Genomic DNA, 15,082 nt, shown 5'->3' with positions numbered 1-15,082 from the left:
ACTTATTTATTCCCCCAAAGAAGTTTAGAACAAATGGTGGTACTGCTTTTGGTCAAATAAATCCCATTGTGCCACAGCGGGGGGCCTGGATCTTTGACCATCTGCAAACTCTCGGTGGTCTTTTCATAGAACAAAGCCCCCCACTGCCAAATCTAGGCTTCAAGGATGGGAGGTCTTGAGCCCCAAGGCCAGGCCTGCGACAAAACTCGCAACCTGGCCGCTCCAAATTTGCATCTGAAGGGCCCGCCTTATCACACACTGGCCACGATGGCACCCCAGACCTTTCCGGAGCAGAACGCCAATGTAGGGTTCGAAGGGCAGGAGCCAGAGTTCCAGGTCAGGCAATGTGGCATGCATGCTTGCTTAATTTCTTTGTTCATTATTAACTCTAAAGCTATCACAATTAACGTTTCTTTAAAAATCTTACTTATTAGCTTCTAATGTTATACATAAACTAAATAGCAATACAACGATATGATACAACTGTATAAAAGAGCATATACCTTAGAAAGAAACCTGTTATATTAAGTTACTGTATACAGAGAAAAAAAATACTATACTGATCTACCTAGAGAAGAAAAAAATCCAAAGGAAAAAAGATAAAAAAGATCCTGAAATATTTAAAAAGCTTTCAAAAGCCCTTATACAACTAAACAAAGCTCAAAACACATCCCCGCCAAATTATATCTAATTCTGTGTGTGTAAATCAAAAGCCCATTTAATTAGAGAGGAGCTGTGGCCCACCTGTATTGGTTAACTGTTGCCTGTCTCCAACTTTCCTTCCTGGGAAGGTTGTTGAGACTCAAGTGGGTGTTCAGCATCCTGGAGGAAACAGATTATCTGTGCCCTCTCAGTCTGGATTTAGTCATAGACCAAGACAGCCTTGGTTGCTCTAACTAATCATCTTTGTTGGGACCTGGATGGGAGGAGTGGCCCCTACCCGGTCCTTCTGGACATCTCAGCAGCCTTTGATACCAATGACTGTGGTAGCCTTCTGGAGTGCATGGAAGGGTTGGTGACTGGAGGCACTGTTGTGCAGGGGTTCCACTCCTTTCTTAGTGGTCAGTTCCAGTTGGTGACAGTGGGGGAAGGGACGTGGGGCCATACCCATTCCCATCAGAATTAATCCAGCAGTGCAAAAACTGGTGCCTTGCAGATGTTTGGACGAGGTTTCCTGCAGTCTCCTGGCACTGGCTGCTTGGAGGGAAGCTAAAGTCCAAGGCATCAATAGACCATACCTCAACAAAGCAACCCTGCCTTGGAACAAGAAGGCCCCTGACTCAAACAGGCTGCCGAGTAAAGCTGCAGCACACGCTCAAAACCCCAAGTTTATGCATTACACACTTGAGTAGTGCAGTGCTTCCAATTGGAAGGAAACGGATGGAGATGTGAAGCCTGGTAGCGCACTCCAGGCTAACCGCTTTTATTAGGGCATCAGCTTTCATCAGCTGCAGCAGGTTTCTTCAGTAGATGCACAGAGTGGCTTTGCTATTACAGGTAGTCCTTGCTTAACCTCCATTCGTTCAGCGACTGTTCAAAGTTATGACAGCACTGAATGAAGGGACTTACAACTGGTCCTTGAAGTTCCGGTCACTGTAGTGGAAAGAAACCTGTTCTGATTTCATACAAGTAAAATGCTGGATGGTCGGAGCAAGGCAAATGTGGTTCCTGTCCTGAAAGAGAGGGGAAAGAAAGATGCAGGGAACTACAGACCAATCAGTTGGATACTGAGGCTTGAGAATATTCTGGAGCAGAATATGCAAAGATGGAGGTGGAAGCATCTGGGAAAGAATGAGGACGTTAACTGAAGTCAACAAGGATTTGGCAAGAACAAGCCTCGCCAGACTAATTTTAACTCCTGGGGGTTCTTAGTAGATTGATGGGAATGTCATAGAAGGAATGTATCTTAATTTCAGCAAAGCATTTGATAAAGTAATCTGAAGACATTCTAATTAACAAGCTAGGTAAGTGTGGGCTGGATGCATTACAATTAAGTGGCTATGTAGCTGGAATGAAAATGGTACTTTAAGGGCGCTCACTGATGGTTCCCCTCATCTGGAGGGAGATGTCAATTCGAGTGCCATCAGATCAGTCTACTCTTTACTTATTAATGACTCAGAGGAAGAGATGGATGGAATCATTATCACATTAGCAGACAACACAAATTGGAGGAATAGCTAATACAGTAGAAGGCAGAAATACATTCAAAACAGTCTGGATAGGTTAGAGAAATGAGATGAAGGTAATAAAATGAAACTGAATATGAAAATGCAAAGTTCTTCACTTAGCGATCAAAACTCAGATGTGCAGATAGAGAACAGAGAATATCTGCCCTTGTAACAATACTTTTGCAAGATGATCTTGGAATAAATTATAAAACAAACACAGTGACTGCTTCATACAGCAACTGTTCACAGTTACAATGGTGATGAAAATGTAACTTTGCAACCAATCCTCACATTTATGACCTTCTCAGGTCTGTAAAGCAAAGGAAAGCTGAAGCCAGATCATAAACACAGTCCAGTTTCACTTAGCAACCACTTTGGTTAACAACTGAGTTACTGGTCCCAATTGTGGTTGCTAAACAAGGACGACCTGCACGCATAAGCACGGCAAATTAGTAGCAAAATAAAGGAAATGCAACTTTAGGCTGCAGCAACAGAGGTAAATTCTCCATATTATGTTCCATTTTATTCTGCTTTGATCAGAGTTCCTCTGAAGTATTCTGCTCTTCTGTGCAACACATTTTAAGAAGGATTTAGACAATTGGAAAGGATTCAGGAAAAGGTGACAAGAAAGATTATGAGACTAGAAATATAGACTGAAGGGCCTGGGAACGTTTAGACTTCAAAAGCAAAAACTGAAAGATATCACAGCCAGAAGATCCAGACCTGCTCTCACTTGTTCCACTGTGCAGGACACAGAATAATGGAAGTAAAAGTACAGGAAGGCAGATTCCAATTGGATGTCAGAAAAACCTTCCTAAAAATAATAGCACTTGGACAGTGAAACCCATGATGGAGGTGGGCTCCTCTTCCCTGGTATTCAAGGAGAAGCTGGGCAACCCTCTGTCGGGTGACCTGGACTCCTGCCTGGGCAAGAGATGGGAAGCCCCTGCGGCTCTAGGGTTCCACAAAGGCTCTTCCCTGATCCTTCTTTCTCCCAATCGATCCAAATAATTTCACAGCTGCAAGCAATAATGCCTTCAGCATCACTTCATCCAACTGTAGTACCAGAGATGCTCATTTGTGACAACCGTCTGCGGAATCGACCAGTGAGCCTCTGGGATCTTATATGAATGGCATATCCAAACCTCAGATACAGAGTATTTTGCTCCTGGAGAAATGCAGGCTTTTCTAATCATGACTGGACCACGAAGGCTGCACAGAGCCCTTTGTGATGATCCCAGTCATAGCACCCAAGAGGTTAATGAGCGACAAGTAAACTCTGTCCCTGTTTCAGCTGCTCCCCAACTTTGGCAGAACTATTACTGGAGTCTCAGGAGGTTCTCATAAGGCAGAGTATCTTTCTGCTCCCTTCTGTGTTGTGAAGGAGTAATTCAAGAAGATAAGCCTTGGATGAAAAGAATGACTCACTGTGGATTATAACAGAAGCTGACTTTGCGGGGGGGGAGGGGATACGTTTGAAGAGGAAACTCCCATCTTCAAGATGACTAAGAGGTTTCATCGGTTCAGCGAATGGCAAAATGAGGGCCTTCAAAAATCAAGCAACTGTGCAAACAGGCAGATTTCCTCACGCTGAGTGTCAAATGCAAATCCACACGAGCCCAGTCCTAATGCGGAGGACACTGGCGTAGGCGATCACTGCCTCTTCTCAGACCAACTTTGGGTGGAGAAGAGAATGTGTGTGCTTTTGGCCTCATCTGGCAAAGAGAAAGTGGGCAGTGCTCTATCAGAGATCAAAAGTGGAGCCGCCAAGGGGAGTCTGCTGGGCTGCTGAAGAGAGAAGGCAACCCCTGGCCCTAGACAAGGAGAGCCAAGCAGGAAGCCCCATCTTCTTTCTACCCCAAGGAGCCCTCAGTGAGGAAACCTCCCTGGAATGAGAGGGCCAGCAGGGGATCATGGGTGGGAGGGGGCCTTGGAGGTCTTCCCAGCCAGCCTCCTGCCTAAAAGCCTGCAGGGCGGGAGCCCTCCATTTCTCCAAGAGGGAGGCTGGGCTGCTTTGACAGTCGGAACATTTTAAGAAAGCCCTGCCGGCCTGGCCCCTTCTGGGTTATCTCTGGTGTTCCCTGCAGGCCTCAGCTCAGGCTGAGCCTTCGCCTTCCTGGCCTTCTCCATCCTTACAGATTCAAGTGACTTCCTGATCCTCTGCTTGTGTGACGTGCCCCTCTTCCCATTTTTTTTTCAAACCTGCCCTTTTTGTTTCTCAGCTGGTCGGAAAATTTTAGGCAACGCCACCAGTCTCATCAGTTGTCTCCCATTTTTCTTTCCCTTCAATATTGTCTCATTTTGGAGCTTGACTGTCTCGTTTTTCAGAATTTACTGTAAATTGCCCAGAGTCACTTCCTCATGAGATGCGCAGTGTCTAAATCTGAAATATAAATAAATAAATACATTTCCAACCCTCCCGAACTGCTTTTTGCCTCAGGACTTCCATCTTTGGAATCCTTCCTATATTTCCCCTGAGCACCCTGAAGAAAGCTAAGGGAAGAAGGGAGGTCCCTGCTGGGCCTCCTCGGGCTTACACAGGAGCATCTTGCAACAGCACTACGGAGAATGTATCTGGGGTTCTGAGCGATTAGGAGCAATCTGATTTCCATTGTACTTCAGGGTAATGCCAGGACAGTCTAGGTTTTCTGCATAACAAGAAGTCTGAGCAGTACCTAGACCCAGCACTAGACTGAATTTCTTTGTAATAGCAGAACTAAGACTGGCTATTGGGGGTGGGACCTCCTGAGGCCCCAAAACATGTCCAAGGAAGCCAAGGGCTTGTACAAGAAAAGGCAGGCCCAAGGGGACAAGGAGACCCTCTACCTTTCTTTCCAACCTTCCTGATTCTTGTTGGGTTAGAGGTAATTTGAAATCCCAAGTGGGCCTGATCCCCCCATTTTTTATCCACTGGAGACTGGAGTGATACTGAGAGCTGCATTTATACTCCAGAACTATATAACTGTGGCCAGGGGGTGACAGAAGCTCTGTTTCCAAAAGTCCAAGGAGAATGAACCTGGTGAGGGCACAGCAATAGGAAGATGATTCTCTATGCTACCCAGTGCTCTTTCAGACTCTTGGAGGAAACCCAAGGGATGCCAGTCACTTCACATGCCCTTGGAGGGGGCAGACCTTTCTGGCAGAAACAACCATTCTATTGTTACTTTCTGCTCTCCTCCCCTAAACTTATTCCATAAGTTATCCCAAGGTTTACACAGCTCATTCCTACAGTGAGGTTGGTTCCCTTATGGATCAGAAAAAGGCTGGCTGGCAGCTCTGGGTGCTTTGTCAAGGGACCCTAGCCTGGCAAAGAAGCAGGTGCCCTCAGAGAACCTCTTCTGTCACCCTCCAACTCAGCCAATCCAGGTGGCATGGGGGAATACAATGTTTTGAAGGGTGACCCATGTTTTGACCATGGGTGACCTATTCAAGGAACTACAGTCGTGTGAAAAAGAAAGTACACCCCCTTTGAGTTCTATGGTTTTACATATCAGGACATAATAAAAATCATGTGGTCCTTAGTAGTTCTCAAAAGTAGGTAAATACAACCTCAGACGAACAACAACAGACATATTACACCATGTCATAGTTTATTTTACAAAAATAAAGGCAAAATGGAGAAGCCATGTGTGAAAAACTAAGTACACCCTTACTGCTTCCATAAGTATGAAGAGGCTAAGTAGCAGCCAGGTGCTGCTAATCAAATGCCCTTGATCAATTGATCATCAGCAAGTGTGACTACCTCTATCACAGCCGAAGTTTTAGGAGTTTGCTGGTCTCGAGCATTGAGGTGTGTGTTAACACAATGCCAAAGAGTAAAGACATCAGCAACGATCTTAGAGAAGCAATTGTTGCTGCCCGTCAATCTGGGAAGGGTTATAAGGCCATTTCCAAACAATTTAAAGTCCATCATTCTACAGTGAGGAAGATTATTCACAAGAGGAAAACATTCAAGACAGTTGCCAATCTTCCCAGGAGTGGACGTCCCAGCTGTCAGGTTCGGTCAGCACGGGGCTTCGGGGAAGCTGGCAGCCAGACCACGCGAACTCCACCGGCGGCAGCTAGCGAGGGAAAGAGGAACTGAGAGCGCCGCTAATTAATGGGCCACCTGCGCCCAGCCAAACAGGAAAACCGCAGCGGAAGTTTTAACTATACACTGATAACGGCGCGAGCCAACAATGAACGGGGCCGCAGGCAGCGAAACAAGATTGCCGCGCAACGCAGAACCCTCGGGCTTGCACGTAACGGGGGGGGGACCAACCCAAGCCAGAGGGGGACTGGCAATCAAGGACAATGGACCCTGACCGAACCTGCCATCATGGACAATCAAGAGGGATTATTGGGGGGCCGATAATCCGCAGCGGTAACGCGATCGCGGGGCAGAAAAAAGCGCGGGAAGGGGGGAATATAACGAGTGATGCAATTGTACCAAGCCAGTCCTGGCTTTGCTTGTGACTGCTACGTTACGCATGAGTAAACCTCTTTTGTGAACCACACGTGTCACGGGAGTTTCTCTGTCGAACGGGGCAAACCTTACATAAGCAACTTCACCCCGAGGTCAGGCTGTGCAATGCTCAGAGAAATTGCAAAAAAACCAAGAATTACATCTCAGACTCTACAGGCCTCAGTTACCATGTTAAATGTTAAAGTTAATCACAGTACAATTAGAAAAAGACTGAACAAGTATGGTTTGTTTGGAAGGGTTGCCAGGAAAAAGCCTCTTCTCTCTAAAAAGAACATGGCTCACAGCTTAGGTTTGCAAAGTTGCATCTGAACAAATCACAAGACTTCTGGAACACTGTCCTTTGGACAGACGAGACCAAAGTGGAGATGTTTGGCCATAATGCACAGCGCCACGTTTGGCGAAAACCCAACACAGCATATCAGCGCAAACATCTCATACCAACCGTCAAGCACAGTGGTGGAGAGGTGATGATTTGGGCTTGTTTTGCAGCCACAGGACCTGGGTACCTTGCAGTCATTGAGTCGACCATGAACTCCTCTGTATACCAAGGTATTCCAGAGTCAGATGTGAGGCCATCTGTCTGACAGCTAAAGCTTAGCCGACATTGGACCATACAACAGGACAATGATCTTAAGCACACCAGCAAATCTACAATAGAAGGGCTGGAAAAGAAAAGAATCAAGGTGTTGCAACGGCCCAGTCAAAGTCTAGACCTCAACCCAATTGAAATGCTGTGGTGGGACCTCAAGAGAGCTGTGCATAAACAAATGCCCACAAACCTCAATGAACTGAAGCAATGTTGTCAAGAAGAGTGGGCCAAAATTCCTCCACAATGATGTGAGAGACTGATGAAGTCATAGAGAAAATGATGACTTCAAGTTATTGCTGCTGCTGTGGTTCTACAAGCTATTGAATCATAAGGTGTACTTAGTTTTTCACACATGGCTTCTCCATTTTGCCTTTATTTTTGTAAAATAAACGATGACATGGTGTAATATGTCATGTGTTGTTGTTCATCTGAGGTTGTATTTACCTACTTTTGAAAACTGCTAAGGACCAGATGATTTTTATTATGTCCTGATACGTAAAACCACAGAACTCAAAGGAGGTGTACTTTCTTTTTCACACGACTGTACATGACTTGAAGGCAGATGTTTCCCCCAGCCTCTTCTGGATTCTGATAAAACAGTAACAGACCCAGCAGGAGGACATCTGGATAAATATCATTTCCAAAGTCTGAATCCTTCCCTAATTCTTGTATCAGTCAAATGAAGAAGCCAGAACTATCTCAGAGCTATCCCTCTTTTGCAATCCTTTGTTCATGCTGCTAAGAAAGCCACTAGCCAACCCAGCCACTTGGCAAAACCTGTTTCCCTTCTTTGTCCCTCTCTCACCCCACCCCCCACCAATATTCTTTTGTAAGTCTCTGCCATCTTCCCCCTCCCATTTTAATCTGGTGGACACATCTGAAATAGTTATGCTTCAGGACAGAAGTTCCCTATAAACAGAACAGGCTGGGCTCCTGTATTCAATTGCACATATTCTCTCTCTCTCTTACCTAAAGAAACTAAGCCAGTTTCCATCATACCCAGCCCAACAACACAAGCTAAATGCAGCCCAGTGCTGCCAGGAATTCCCCTCTTGCTCTCTCTGCAGTCCAGAAACACATGCACACGCACACACACACGTGTGCTTTCCCCCAGTTCTAACTACTGAATACAAAATGATTTGGTTTCCCTAATATGTATTCATTTAATCAAATTATATGGTCACCCATCTTACAAATGCAACTCTGGGTAACTAATAGCACATTAAAACAATAAAAACATTAGCAAAATAAAAAACCAGCAATAGTCACCAAGGATGAATCCAACAAAACCACCAGCAGAAACCACTCAACAGGCCAGGTTCTGGAGCACATCCAGGTCTTCAGTTCTTTATGGAAGGCCGGCAGGGTTGGGGTGTCAGTGCTCTGGAGGGCAGGCACTGTGACAGGAAAGGCACGCTTCCAGGGCCCCGTAAGGTGGGATCCTTTCACTGAAGAGACCCAGAACCCAGAGTGTGCCCCTCCTGCCAGACCCAGTGGGACAGGGAGAAACCACCGGGGAGAGGCGGTCCCTCAGATAAGCCAGCTGCTGGCCATGGAGGGCTGTACAGGTGACCGCCTGCACCTTGAATTCCGCCCACCGCAGCGGTGTGGGCAGAGGGGAACATGGGCGCACGAGGTGCGCCTGCAACTGCCCGCACCGCTGCATTCTGGGCCAGTTGAAGCTTCTGGGGGGGGGTCCTCAAGGGCAGCCCCACGTAGAGCGGGTTGCAGTAATCTACTCGGGAGGTGATTAAGGCACGAGTGACTGTGAGCAGACCCTGCCAGTCCAGGAAAGGGGGCAACCAGCACACAAAACAAGGTTGTGCAAACATCTTCCTGGCCACAGCTGCCACCTGCTCTGTGGCCAGGAGCTGCGAGTTCAGGAGGCCCCCAAGTTGTGCACTGGTCTGTTTGGGGCAGTGCAAAAAGATGGAAAAGCCCCTGACCCAGGGGGCCCTAAGACCCCCAGCCGCTCAGCCTTGCCGAGGTTGAGCTGAAGGCTGCTCTTCCCCATGCAGACCCGCACAGTCTCTGGACACTGAGGCAGAACCTCCACAGCATCGCTTGGCCAGCCTGTGGGGGAGATGTAAAGTTGGATATCAGACTTGCAAGAATGCATTACTATAGCCGACCTTAATAAAAGTAGTTTTAGCCTTCTTGGGAAATTGATTTCTTGGTATGGTCTATGTAGTGGGGCTGACAACTGCTTAATGGTATGTTTCCAGGTGTGATTCAAGATGCTGGTTATGACCTACAAAGCCCCACGTGGCATAGGGCCTGTTACTTGAGGGACCACTTATCTGCCATGGTATCAGCCTGGGCGGATCAATCCAACATAGCTGGCGCGCTCTGGGTTGCCTCAATTAAGCAATGTCACCTATTGGGACCCCAAAAGTATGCCTTCTCTGTTGTGACACCTGCCCTCTGGGATGAGGTTCCCCTGGCATCTGTGTGGCTCCCACCCTGCTGGCATTATGGAAAGCTCTGAATACCCGACTCTTCTCTGGGTTTGGGTGGTTGGGATCCCTGCTGGATTGTGTGTAGATGTGATCCACCATGGGTTCTTGTTTCTATCCTTTTATAATTCTTATATTCTGTTCTTATGCTGCTGCTTTTATTGTACATCACCCAGAGATGGCTGGAGTTGGGTGGTGCCTAAATTGCATGACCCCTTCATGGATCGCTGCCTTGTCGTGGCGAAGGGGCTTGCGTAACTCAGTGAAGCCATGAGCTATACCGTGCAGGGCCACCCAAGACGGACAGGTCATGACAGAGAGTTCTGACAAAACGTGGTCCACTGGAGAAGGAAATGGCAGCCCACTCCAGTATCCTTGCCAAGAAGACCCCATGGACAATGTTAGAAGGCTAAAAGATATGACGCCGGAAGATGAGCCCCTCAGGTCGGAAGGTGTCCAATATGCTACTGGGGAAGAGCGGAGGGCAATTCCAAGTAGCTCCAGAAAGAGTGAAGCGGCTGGGCCAAAGCCGAAAGGACGTTCAGCTGTGGATGTATCTGGAAGCGAAAAGAAGGTCCGATGCTGTAAAGAACAATATTGTATAGGTACCTGGAATGTAAGATCTATGAACCAAGGCAAGCTGGATGTGGTCAAACATGAGATGACAAGATTGAACATCGACATCTTGGGAGTCAGCAAATTGAAATGGACGGGAATGGGTGAATTTAATTCAGGTGACCATTATATCTACTACTGTGGCCAAGAAACCCTTAGAAGAAATGGAGTTGCACTCATAGTCAATAAGAGAGTGGGAAAGGCAGTAATGGGGTACAATCTCAAAAATGACAGAATGATCTCAGTGCGTATCCAAGGCAAACCATTCAACATCACAGTCATCCAAGTCTATGCCCCAACCACTGATGCCGAAGAAGCTGAAGTTGACCGGTTCTATGAAGACCTACAACACCTTCTAGAACTAGCACCAAAAAAAGATGTCCTTTTCATCATAGGGGATTGGAATGCTAAAGTAGGAAGTCAAGGAGTAATCGGAATAACAGGCAAGTTTGGCCTTGGAGTACAAAATGAAGCAGGGCAAAGGCTAATAGAGTTCTGTCAAGAGAACAAGCTAGTCATAGCAAACACTCTTTTCCAACAACACAAGAGACGACTCTACACATGGACATCACCAGATGGTCAATACCGAAACCAGATTGATTATATACTTTGTAGCCAGAGATGGAGAAGCTCTATACAGACAGCAAAAACAAGACCAGGAGCTGACTGTCGCTCAGATCATGAGCTTCTTACTGCAAAATTTAGGCTTAAATTGAAGAATGTAGGGAAAACCACTAGACCACTCAGGTATGACTTAGATCATATTCCTTGTGAGTACACAGTGAAGGTGATGAATAGATTTAGAGGATTAGATTTGGTAGACAGAGTGCCTGAAGAACTATGGACGGAGGTCCGTAACATTGTACAGGAGGCAGCAACTAAAACCATCCCAAAGAAAAAGAAATGCAAGAAAGCAAAATGGCTGTCTGATGAGGCATTACAAATAGCTGTGGAAAGAAGGAATGCGAAAAGCAAGGGTGAAAGGGAAAGATATAAGCAGCTGAATGCAGATTTCCAGAGAATAGCCAGGAGAGATAAGAAGGCCTTCTTAAATGAACAATGCAAAGAAATTGAGGAAAACAATAGAATGGGGAAGACTAGAGATCTCTTCAAGAAAATTGGAGATATGAAAGGAACGTTTAGTGCAAAGATGGGCATGATAAAGGACAAAAAAGGCAGGGACCTAACAGAAGCAGAAGAGATTAAGAAGAGGTGGCAAGAATACACAGAAGAACTATACAAGAAAGATCTTGATGTCCCTGATGTCCATGCTGGTGTGGTCACTGACCTTGAGCCAGACATCCTAGAGAGTGAAGTCAAGTGGGCCTTAGGAAGCATTGCTAACAACAAAGCTAGTGGAGATGACAGTATTCCAGCTGAGTTATTTAAAATACTAAAAGATGATGCTGTTAAAGTGCTGCACTCAATATGCCAGCAAGTCTGGAAAACGCAACAGTGGCCACGGGATTGGAAAAGGTCAGTTTACGTTCCAATTCCAAAGAAGGGCAATGCCAAAGAATGCTCAAACTATCGCACAATTGCACTCATTTCACATGCTAGCAAGGTTATGCTCAAAATCCTACAAGCTAGGCTTCAGCAGTACGTGAACCGAGAACTACCGGATGTACAAGCTGGGTTTCGAAGAGGCAGAGGAATTAGAGATCAAATCGCCAACATTCGCTGGATCATGGAGAAAGCACGAGAGTTCCAGAAAAACATCTACTTCTGCTTCATTGACTATGCAAAAGCCTTCGATTGTGTGGATCACAACAAACTGTGGCAAATTCTTAAAGAGATGGGGGTACCAGACCACCTTACCTGTCTCCTGAGAAATCTGTATGCGGGCCAAGAAGCAACAGTCAGAACCGGTCACAGAACAACCGATTGGTTCAAAATAGGGAAAGGAGTACGACAAGGCTGTATACTGTCACCCTGCTTATTTAACCTATATGCAGAGTACATCATGAGAAATGCCAGGCTGGAAGAATCACAAGCCGGAATTAAGATTGCAGGGAGAATCATCAACAACCTCAGATATGCGGACGATACCACCCTAATGGCAGAAAGTGAAGAAGAACTAAAGAGCCTCTTGATGAGGGTGAAAGAGGAGAGTGCAAAAGCTGGTTTGAAACTCAACATTAAAAAAACTAAGATCATGGCATCTGGACCCATCAATTCCTGGCAAATCGAAGGGGTAGAAATGGAAGCAGTAACAGACTTCATTTATTTGGGCTCCAAGATCACCGCAGACGGAGACTGCAGCCATGAAATTAAAAGACGCTTGCTCCTTGGGAGGAAAGCTATGGCAAACCTAGATAGCATATTAAAAAGCAGAGACGTCACCTTGCCGACAAAGATCCGCATAGTCAAAGCTATAGTTTTTCCGGTAGTAATGTATGGCTGTGAGAGCTGGACCATAAAGAAGGCTGAGCGCCGAAGAATTGATGCCTTTGAACTGTGGTGCTGGAGAAGACTCTTAAGAGTCCCCTGGACTGCTAGGAGGTCAAACCAGTCAATCTTAAAGGAAATCAACCCTGATTGCTCATTGGAAGGACTGATGATGAAGCTCAGGCTCAGATACTTTGGTCACCTAATGCGAAGAGAGGAGTCTTTGGAAAAGACCCTGATGCTGGGAAAGATTGAAGGCAAAAGGAGAAGAGGACGGCAGAGGATGAGATGGTTAGATAGCATCACTGAAGCAATGACCATGAAACTGAGCAAACTCAGGGAGGCAGTGAAGGACAGGAAGGCCTGGCGCAATATGGTTCATGGGGTCACGAAGAGTCGGACACGACTTAACGACTGAACAACAACAACAACAAAATTGCATGAATTAAATTAACTGAAGAATGGCAAGAATCACCACCAGTGAAATGGGGCATCAGCCATTCTGGGCAGACCTCCAAGAATGACTCAAGGAAACCAAACGGAAGGCGGCTGCTTCCTTGCAGTCCTGTTCCGAGCACATTTGCTGATCAACACTCCCAGCACTCCTGAACAACTGCAAGCGCGCAGTTCTTATGCAGCCTGGAGCTCCATTAAATTCCTTAAATGAGGCAAGGTGTTGGCTAATTAAGCCTCCTGTACCAGCACTATCTACAGGTAATGCAGTCCTCTGCCTATTGTCCACCTTTGCTGTCCCCCATTTGAACTTCCCAGCACCTGAAGTTTGCATCACCAACATTCAGCAGTAAAACTCATTTCTAGCACCACTTCAGAACTTCTCCCGCCCCCCCACCCACCATATCTAGGTCCATCATGCAGCCCAGGAGAAGCAGTGCCATGGAGCTGTTTTAATGATCCCGAAAGTTTTGCCCAGCATCTTTTGCCATCTATAGGTCAGCCCAGGATAGTTGCCCCTCTTGTTACACTGAAACAGGGCTTCTTCTCAGTTTTACGTGATTTTGAAAACGAACTTGGTCAGTACCCATCTTCTTCCAGGATTTACACCTCAGTTTAGAAAGAATTCTGTCACTCCACACATCCCAAGTTCCTTTCATTTCAAGACCAGAAATTAGATTTTAAGTCAGTCCTGCAACACAGTACAGTCATGTTGAAGAGAAAGTGATTAAGCTTCTTGATGATTAGCCTGTCTATCCGTGGGGACAGTTATTAAAAATCCCTAATGTTAACCTCTTTGAAGAGAGCCTCTAATTGGCTTAGTGGATAAGCAACTATGAGATATGGCCAAGTCTTCAGGCTTTCAGCAGAAGAGGGAAGACAGGATGTCTTAGTTTTTCACTTGCTGGGGAAATTCTGGGTCAGCCCATTTTCTTTGCCTGCTCTTTACAACAAAGCCCCCAGCTCAGCCTCCCTTTTGTTGTGACCGGCCTGCCCACAGGAACTGGAAGCCTGAGTGAGCTTAGAAGGAACCCACACTCAGGGTTTGTGAAGGCTCTTTCTTCGCGGTTGCAACACGCAAGCATCACTTTCTCCAATTCTCCAGCAAGCTTTAGGACTAACCCGCAGGCTGTGGATCGCTGCCATCCCAGCACCAAACTTCGGCAGCAAAATGGCTGATTTTCAATGTTGCAAATTCTGGCTGTTTGTTTTCAGAAAAGGAAAGATGAAAATGGACGTGGGAGACCTCTGAGAGGCAAAGTACTCCTAGTTCCACCTTCAAAGTCCCCCCACCCCCCGCACTGAATTTCAGGAGCGCAGTTTCAGGCTATTTTCTTTGGGAGAAGAGTGGAAATGAGAGCAGCCACTCTTCCCAAGTCCTCCTGCTCCCCAGTCCACCCCGCAAAGCCAAGGGAAGGCAACCCCCAGGGCCGCCTCTTCATCACCCCACAAAGCGTCCTGCTCCCTCTCCCGCCAGGCCAACCGAACGGACTCCGGGCTCTACCCAGCCGAACACCCCCGTCTCTGCTTCAGGCAATAACCGAACACAATGTCTGAAGACCCACCCAGAAGGACCCAGGTACAAAGACTTTTCTGGGGTTCCCAGATGCTGCGAAGTCAGCCAGATGAATCACTTTCTACCATGAATGCAGCAGTGCGGGCATGATGGGCATGCCTCGGTATGCCCATGTAACAGCTTTGCGAGGTGCACTGGCTGCCGGTTTGCTTCCCGGTGTGATTCAAGGCGCCAGTCACTACCTATAAACTCCTTCACAGAACGAGGGCTGGTTCCTTGACGGACGTCTCTCCCCAGTTGTGCCTACCCTTCCTGTTAGATCCGGTAGGACAGGCCTGTTCCGGGTCCCCTCAATTAAACAATGTCACCTATCAGGACCCGGAAGCACGCCTTCTCCGTCACAGGGCCTGCCCTCAGGAATGGGGTTCCCCG

The 15,082-nt window shown here is 46.8% G+C and overlaps 1 protein-coding gene across 5 annotated transcripts in view; it reads right to left on the bottom strand.

The window, feature by feature from the left end:
• LOC103065994 (protein unc-13 homolog B) overlaps nucleotides 1-15,082 on the bottom strand; it is a 169,828-nt gene that overhangs the window by 123,004 nt on the left and 31,742 nt on the right. The gene's annotated exons all lie outside the window — the stretch shown is intronic.

Source organism: Python bivittatus, unplaced genomic scaffold, assembly GCF_059951505.1.
Source record: "Python bivittatus isolate LINGU-HERP-01145 unplaced genomic scaffold, Pbiv_v1 ctg000570_np1212, whole genome shotgun sequence".
In the NCBI taxonomy this organism is placed as follows: Eukaryota; Metazoa; Chordata; class Lepidosauria; order Squamata; family Pythonidae; genus Python; species Python bivittatus.
The sequence above is the reverse complement of the archived record's forward strand: the minus strand, read 5'-3'. Positions and strand labels throughout refer to the sequence as shown.